This window comes from Nothobranchius furzeri, chromosome 11 (assembly GCF_043380555.1).
Source record: "Nothobranchius furzeri strain GRZ-AD chromosome 11, NfurGRZ-RIMD1, whole genome shotgun sequence".
Lineage (NCBI taxonomy): Eukaryota > Metazoa > Chordata > Actinopteri > Cyprinodontiformes > Nothobranchiidae > Nothobranchius > Nothobranchius furzeri.
The window spans coordinates 49,242,408-49,251,777 of record NC_091751.1 but is presented as its reverse complement, the minus strand read 5'-3'; positions in this window follow the sequence as shown (position 1 = coordinate 49,251,777).

The following is a 9,370-nucleotide window of genomic DNA, read 5'->3' as shown; positions in this document are numbered from 1 at the left end:
GCTCTGGAGAAATCTGAGCACAGCTGATAGATCATCTCTGAAAATTAAAGAATGGATATTAGCCACTAAAATTATCCTTTAAAATGTATTCTTGTGTGATTCTACCTCATGTTTCAAACACCTTATAACAATTTGAGATGTGTGACCTTGGTGCATGCATGAGTAATGCAGGAATGTGCAAAGATACATATTGTGCTGAAATTAAAAAAAAAAAGTTTAATTTGATTCAAGCATTGATTCTGAAACCTGTGTTTTTCTCTGAGCAAATGATTTTATATTTAGTCTATCCATCTGCCACCAGCTGCAGTCACGTTCCACGCGTTCAGCTTGATTTGCTGCTGCACCTTAATTAGAATGTGACTGACAGAGGCTGGGGTCTTTGGCACCTGAATCTGGGATAATAGAGGTGGTGCTTCTGGCACAAGCTGTCAAATGACAGGAAAAGCAATTCTGCATCTCCTATACCTTTGACCAGATGTCATTATCCAAGAGCTTTTCCCTTGCACTTGACTCAGAATTGAAGGCATGCAGGCCAGAATGCTGAGGCAGGCTGGAGAGGCTTTTTTGAAGAGCCATGCTGGTTATTGAGAATGTGAGCAAAAGAAAAAGAAATGTGAACAGAGTTTAAGATGCCATATTTCCCTGCTGCGTTAAAATCCCTGAAGTGGAGAAAAACCAAAGTTATTTTGCATTTTCCTTCCCTTAAAGCCTTCCTATGTAGCGTTACTGACAGTTTTTCTTTGCTATGGGTTTTGAACTTCAGGTTAACCTCGTTCTCTTAACTTGGAGATCGATACAGAGCATTAAAACACTGCTTCACCGCAGATGAGGAAAAAGGATTAAAATCAATATTTACTCATACTTTCTCAGGATACATCAGTTTGTGTTTCAGTACCACATCCCATCTCCCACTGCTTTTAAATTTATTAAAGAAGCCACTTCACTGCAGAGGAATGGGCAGCGAGAGCTTTTTAATCAATCACCCTCAAGATTGCATGTTTTAGCTTTTCAAATCACTAGACATAACACTCATTTGTCAGAAGTTGTTGGAATTCAAATGACTTTTTTCTGAAGTGAGCGCTGGATTTTAACATTTATTAGCCTTTTTTATCGTGTTTTTTAACAGTAGTCATGAAGGCGATACACAAAATTCTGCTAGAAAAAAATTACTGAAATTGATACTAACACTGAAAATATCTTACCTGGTTCTATCTTTGGCTGTTAAATTGTTCATGAAGTCCAAATTTTCAATTAATTTGCTTCATACTGGACTGAGATGTTTTGCCATCTGTCTTGTGCTGATTCAAATGCCCTGCAGATAATTGTGTCTGCCCTCTAATTTTTCCCCAAACACATCAATACTGCAGCTAAAAGCATGCAGTGAAAACGAGATCTGGTTTTCTTTGGCAATCACACTCTGTAGAAAATAAATGTGATCTATAAAGTTAGAAAATGTGAAATTGAAAGTAAATTTTCACCCCATGTTTGCTCCTTAGTTTCTCATGAAGCAGCTAGAGAACATAGGATCTTATAGAGCCTCTGTAGTTGAAGCTGCAAGTTCTACCATCAAAAGAGCCACTTTGCACTTTACCGTTCACACGTTTCACTTGTTTCTGCAGCCACTCGTCCTGATCTTCTCATGTTTCTGTCACGTTGTGATTGCTACACCAGCAGGGCGACTTTAGCTTCTCAATCACCTCTAGATCTTGTGTCTGGAATAACAGCTGATTTAGTATAAACAGAAAAAACACTAAGTTTAAATCACATTTATTATTGACAGCTGAAGCAGTCAGAACTTCGGTTAACTGGATTTTTTTGGTTAGTGGTGTGGATTTTATTGTCGCGCACTGAGATCTTTTGAAATGGACAATATTTTATCCTTTTAATATTTATTTCACAATATAAATGTTTGATTCAGTTTGAGATTGTTTTTTATTTTTATTTGAACAATTACACCAATATATTATAAGACAAAACTTCTTCCAAAAAAATTTAAGAATGGGTTCATGAAGTGTTAAAAACCTATCCAGAATGCGGAGGACATTGTATTCAAAACTCACCTTTTGCACCCTGCCATGTGGGTCTCTTCTGCCTCTATAAACACTTCAAATGCGGAAAACAACCTTCCATCCATTTCGTGTCAGTGTTTGGTTTTAGGAATTATGTGTCTAAAACTAACTGTTTGAAAAAAATCCCCATTCGGGATGTCACAAAAAGAAAATTACATCTCATGTGTAAGAGAGAGCTGCTACTCTAAACTCCTCCCGCATATCGGAGCTTCTCGGCCAATAGCAGCCTGAGTGGGATATGAGTGGGTGTGGCCAGCTCCAGCTTGTTTTCTTAAAGTGACAGAGCCCTGAAAGACTCATTCTGGACGATACTGAAAATGTCAAGAATAAAACAGCTGAAATTATTTTATGTAAAAGGAACTTTGTGCAAAGGACTTCATGAACATGTTTTACATTGAATATAGAACTATTATAACTTAAGAGATTTTTTTTATAAAATGTTCATTTTAAACCCGACGTGATTCTTTCACCAAGTTGTTTGCCGATATTTTTTTCAGGTCATAAAATATATATGGGACCCAGTTTGCTAAAAAAAAAAAAGGTTCTTTTTTTAAACTGAGTTTAGTCACAGAGAAGCACTCAGCTAAAAGTCTGTTCTGAAAAATGCACATTTTCCGTATTTGCAGTTTGGTCATGAATAGCTGATAATTTTCCATCTTTCAGGCACATTATTGTTGCAGGTCACGTGTTTTCTGAATGAAGGTTTTAAAATGCTGCACCATAGATACAAGCACTTTATCAGCCACTCAGAAATACATAGTGCATTGAACTCCTGAACCCTTTATTTGAGCTCCTGTTTCTATGTTCTTGTATTTTTATTTATTTTTATTTTTTTAATAGTTTTCTTTTGGTATGTGGAGGTTGAACATCCAGTAGACATTTGTTCTAAACCTTTGAGTGGGATGTCTGTGTTTTAGCCACTAATGCTCATTAAGAAACCTTCCTTTTTTTAATTTAAAACACCACTCTCTTGAGAAGAGGCATAACGCTGTGTGCCAACTACTTATGTATTTATGAATGCTCCTTGTTTCATCCTGTATAGAGTCTAATATCATTATCTCCACAAGCATTTCAGGATGGTGGACTTTAGGGGCGGCATGTTGGGTTTTTCCTGTCGTAACATCAGTCACAGCTTTCTCCTCACGTGTGCCGCTTACAAATCTGGAATAGAATAGAATAGAATAGAATATCCTTTATTGTCACTGTACACACTCGTGCAACAAAATTTGGAAGCCACTCCCGGGTGCAAGTTGAAAGAAATACATAACACTTAACAATTAAAATTCAGTCAGGACAAATACTTCCCAAAAAGAAATACATAACACTACTGTGGCAGTGTGAGTGTCCTGTCACAGTGTCCCGATTGATCATGCGCCCTGGCTACTTGGCCAAGGGGATGTCCCTTTGGCTGACTGGTTAGAGCGTATGACTCTCACCCGGGAGTCTGGGGATCAAATCCTGCCTGGGCCCTCGTTTATCCACCTTGCCACATTTGGCGTTGTTGGCAGGATCCATGTAGTACTGTTAAGTAGGTCCATGGATGTGAAGTTTGTGGCACCCTGCGTGGGAGCACGAGGACGTGCTTGTGGAAAGAGGGGGGAAGATGTGACAGTGTGAGCGTCCTGTCACAATGTCGCGATTGATCATGCGCCCTGGCTGCTTGGCCAAGGGGATGTCCCTTTGGCTGACTGGTTAGAGTGTATGACTCTCACCCGGGAGTCTGGGGATCGAATCCTGCCTGGGCCCTCGTTTCTCCTCCTTGCCACATTTATTATAATATTCTTGAGTTTAGCAACTTATTTGAGCTGGTCTTCTTTCTTCTGGAGGCGCAGATAAGACCTTGGGGGCAAAAGTTCGTTATTGTTTTGGATCAGACAAGTGGAGTCTGACTCCCAGCTTGTCAGGATCTGCTCCTACCCCTCTGACTCTTACTCTCTCCTGCCCCTGATTAGTTATTTATTGGACTCACCTGCCCCTTGTTAACCTGCCCATGTGTTCCTGATTGTTCCCTGTGTATTTATACCTCCCGTTTTGCATGTGTCCCTGTCGGATCATTGTTGTTGTTTCTCCACCTTGCCTCATTGCTCCTGCTGTATCCTCAGTCATTAAATCCATTTTATGTTATCCAAGCCTGCATTTCTGCCTCCTGGGTCAGCTCCACCACACATGGTCCGCTGCCACCCACACCGTTACGTGACAGAATGATCCGACCAACCTGGACCTGTTGTGAGCTCTAACATCTGCCTGGAGGATTAATTATTTTAGCTTTGTCTCCATCCAGCGGAAGGAGATTCTGGCTCGAGGGGTTTCGGCACATCCTACCTATTCCCGGGGTGGTCAAACCCATTCTCCTCTCCTGCTATCCGCCCCGTCCTGTTTTTTTTTTTTCCACGGAAGCTGCAGGTCCTGGAATTTTGGTGGAGTAAAAACCCCTACGCACGCCAACATTCTCCGGGGTGGTAGGGCTGATCTCCCCACTCCTCTTCTGCTTCCCTTCACCTGAGCCTCCGCCTGTGGACCCAGTGGATCCTGATGTGCACCTGCTCTGACCGTTTGTCGAGTACCTGCCGCCGATCCTGGTTTCCTCACGTCGCTCCTTCAGTACATCATCTTCCCGGTCCATGCCTGCAGGGCCCACAGCTGCAGGGTCTACGCCTGCAGGGTCTTCACCTGCAGGGTCTATGCCTGCAGGCCTTTCACACTTCAGCCTCTTCAGAGTTCCACGCTGCAGAGTTTCACGCCTGCTGCCGCAGAGTCCCAGTGTCTGCAGAGTCTTCAGTGTTTCCCCGAGTTCCAGAGTCTACATTCCCAAGTTCCAGAGTCTACGTTCCCGAGTTCCAGAGTCTATGTTCCCGAGTTCCAGAGTCTACGTTCCCGAGTTCCAGAGTTCCACATTCCCAAGTCTACTTTCCCGAGTTCCCAAATCTACGTTCCCGAGTTCCATGTTCCCAAGTTCCCGAGTCTATGTTCCCGAGTCTACATTCCCATGTTCCCAAGTCTACGTTCCCGAGTTCCACGTTCCCGAGGTCTACGTTCCCAAGTTCCCGAGTCTACATTCCCGAGTTCCAGAGTTCCACGTTCCAGAGTCTACGTTCCCGAGTCTACGTTCCCGAGTTCCAGAGTCTACGTCCTGAGTCTACGTCCCGAGTCTTCAGTGTTTCCCCGAGGTCCCGAGTCTACATCACGAGTTTCCAGTGTTCCTGCGTCTTCGTTCCGAAACCCCCGTGCCTCCATGTTCCGGATTCCTGGTCCCCTTGTCTTATGAGTTATGTGGGTCTTGTGGGCGTCTGGTATCCGCCCCTTTTTTTTTGTGGGGGGGGGGGGGGGGTGGGGGGGGGGGTCTATCAGGTTCCGCTCCTACCCCTGATTAGTTATTTATTGGACTCGCCTGCCCCTTGTTAACCTGCCCATGTGTTCCTGATTGTGTTCCCTGTGTATTTATACCTCCCGTTTTGCATGTGTCCTTGTCGGATTATTGTTGTTGTTTCTCCACCTTGTCTCATTGCTCCTGCTGTATCCTCAGTCATTAATTCCGTTTTATGTTATCCGAGCCTGCATTTCTGCCTCCTGGGTCAGCTCCACCACACATGGTCCGCCGCCACCCACACCGCTACGTGACACAGCTGGTGTGAAGGTAGACGTTGTTTAAAGGAACACAAGTAACACTGTGTCTCCTTTCTGACCAGATGTTGAATAGATGGTGGAAGGTCAGCTGTACCTAGACTGACCATTGCTGGACGCTACACGATTATCACTTGTTAGACGCTCTGGACAAAAGCGTCTGCTTAATACATAAACATAAACGTAAACATAAAACAAGCGTCAGACACTAAGGGCTCACATAGAGGGACTGAAAAGCCTTTATTTTTCTTCTTATCATTATTTTATAGAAGATAATAACATAAAACTGCAAATGTTGGCACAGCCATGCTAAGATACTACCAGACATCTTGCACAGTACAGTCAGACATTTTACAGCCTCCTGTGTAAAACATGGTCCTTTCATCAAGGCTTTAGCTCTTTGACTTTGGCTTTTTACACACATACACACACACATACACACACACACACACACACCTAACAGCAGAATATGTGCACTGGTAAAGAACACCCCGTATGGAGGAGAATTGCTCTAAACACTAATTAATGTTCCCGATCTTGTTGTAGCATGATTCCCAAGCATCCATGAGGCAAGCACGTGCATGCATTTTTAAACTTCATAATTCCTTTAAAGGGTAAAAGTTATTGACATAACATACCAAAGTATTGTTTGATATCTACAAAAAAAAACATGCAGAGAACGAGATGTTGCAAATGAACAGGAACTGAGGTAAAGGTATTGGTTGGAACATGAAGCCTTTATTGATTTTCTGAGATGAATGTCAAAATGCGCTTTCTGCCAAAACCAAGAAATCTATGAAATTACTTAGTTTAACAATGAAAAATACATTAAAACTGTTCAAACAAATAAGGAACACTTCATTAGTTTCTCAAATGTTATTTTAACAACAAAAAATGTTGCTTTTTAGAGAATCAAGAGTAAAAGTACATTTTGATTTACTGCCAAAAAATTAAATTGCAGTTATTAAAAAAATCACCAGTCATTGGTTGGTTACTGTTATGATGTGACATGATATCAAAACCTGCCTTTTTCTGTTATACTGTTCAAGCTCTTGAGCTGTGCCAAGCCTTGCTCCCAGTTCTTTCCTCCAACTCAGCCCCACTTTATCCACGGTGCTAACCAGATAGCAGTTACACTAGTAGAGGAATCCCCCAGAAGTCTAAATCTTTTAGCAGCATATGACTAGAGTTCACAAGCAGAAATCAGTGGATTTAAAACAGACTAGTTTGCATTGCTGGGCTGCGCAGTGGCGCAGTGGTTAGACCTGTTGCCTTGCAGCGAGAAGGTCCTAGGTTCACTTCCCAGCCTGGGATCCTTCTGCATAGAGTTTGCATGTTCTCCCTGTGCATGTGTGGGTTTCCGGGTTCTCCGGCTTCCTCCCACAGTCCAAAAACATGACTGTTAGGTTAATTGGTCTGTCTAAATTTTCCTTAGGTGTGTGTGTGTGTGTGTGTGTGTGTGTGTGTGTGTGTGTGTGTGTGTGTGTGTGTGTGTGTGTGTGTGTGTGTGTGTGTGTGTGTGTGTGTGTGTGTGTGTGTGTGTGTGTGTGTGTGTGTGATTGTTAGTTCTGTGTTGCCCTGCGATGGACTGGCTCTCTGTCCAGGGTGTGCCCCGCCTGATTGCCCATTGACCGCTGGAGATAGGCGCCAGCCCCTAGCGACCCTACGTGGACGAAGCGGATTCAGACGATGGATGGATGGATTGTGTGTGTCCGTGCACATGCACAGATTATACAAAGGGGCGTGACGTTGTAAAAGGTGTGATCGGTTGCCCAAGTTCCCTTTCATCAGGGCTGTGCTAACGGAGCACAACAGCGGTGGCACGTACATTTAGGAAGCCACTCGAGATGATGGTGTTTAAAATCAGTGTTTGTTTGAGTAATTATATAATTTAATGGCAATCAATTGATTAATGCTGTATCAATTAATACATATTAATTATTACCAATAAGATGTGATATTCCATACAAATATGAAATATCAATCTGATTGATCTTTGAATGTTTAATCAGAATATTCTAGGGTTCTCTGCTTATTCAGGGACCATAAGCACACTTTGTATTAATTCAGGCTGAGTCAGTAAATAGTTTATAAAATGAATTTAATTCATAAAATGTGTAAAAATAGTAAAAATTCTAAAATCTCTAGAAACTGAAAAATAAAACAAAATGGAATTTGGATTCAACATAACAGTTAAAAGCAAGTAAATCCGAAAACTGATACATATTAAGGTTAAAAACATCTTTGTATCTGGAATGAGGAATGTTTTGGTGAAGCCTTCCAAACATAGCACATTCTGATTTGCCAGAATATGCCAGAAATTATAAATAATGAGTTTATTAAAACAGGATTTACTTCCTGATTAATTCAGTTTCCAGCTGAGCCCCGATTTGGCCAAATCGGGAAAGAAGCCTCTTTTGAAACAATCTCCTTTGACCTTAAGTGAAAACCTTTTTGCGACCCTGCAAGTGATTACAGACACAACAGTTCTCAGAGGACAGTTCTCAGGAGTTAAGTGCCCGTCTCATAACTGGACGGTTGTGGGATTAAGTCCCGCTCAGTCTGGTACAGTTGTGTCTTTGGGCAAGACACTTAACCCGTCTTGCCTTCTGGTGGTATTTTGATGGACTGGTAGCACCACTGTTCAGCAACCTTGCTTCTGTCATTGGGCAGGCAGCCAGGGCAGCTGTCGCCTGGGTGTGAATGGGCAAATGACTGACTGTGTTGTAAAGTGCCTTGGGGGGTTGTAGAAGACATTACAGGCCTTTTAACATTTTACAGTTTTTATGCCTTGATCTTCATTACAACGACTTACCAGTTGGTGGTCTTTTTCATTGCTGTGAGACTTTGTCATCTTTGGAGAGGACTATGTGTGCATCCTGACTCATTCCAACATAACAGGAAGTTTATTTTGCTTCTCCAGAACTCTGAGAATGGTTAACAATGAATTTATCCCTCATGATACAACTTCAGGGAACATTCGATAAAAACATGGGGTCAACGAAGTATCCGTCTTAAAACACTGTGTTACTTTGCCTTTCTCCTGACTGCCTTAGCTATTCCTCTTATGAACATTTAGCACATTAACAAGTATTCAGTTGACTGCTGATTTTACTCTTCAACAAAGGGACTGTAGAAGGTGAGGGTTAGTAGTGTTTTATCTGATGTACTTCTATCTTCTGCTAACTCCCACCAGGGCCGTGTCCTCACACGACTTTTATTCATTTTACACACTGATAAGTGCCAGAGACGAAACGGGGGCAGACACCTCATAAAGGCTTGCCAATAGCTCTCTAATTGTGTCTCTGCTTGAAGACCAGGGCTCTGATCATGGTTCTGTGGATAAGGATTTGACTGGCATGTTTGAGCACTCATTTCTGCAGATTAACATCTGAAAAACCAAAGAAATGTGAGTTGACTTTAGGAAGAGGCATCTACTGTGCTCTCCGGTTGTTACCCATGGTCGGTGTGTTGAAGCTGTACAACATTACAAATGCCTTTCCACAACCATCGACAACCACTTGACCTTTGAGGCGGACACATGCTGCATATGTATTTTTTAAATTAATTGAGAAGTTTGATTGTTGACTCAGTTTTTATGAAATTGTTTACCGTGTGTGTTTCTGTCAATTGTGTCTATTTATTTTTATTTTTTATTTTTTTGCATTTTATTTTTATTT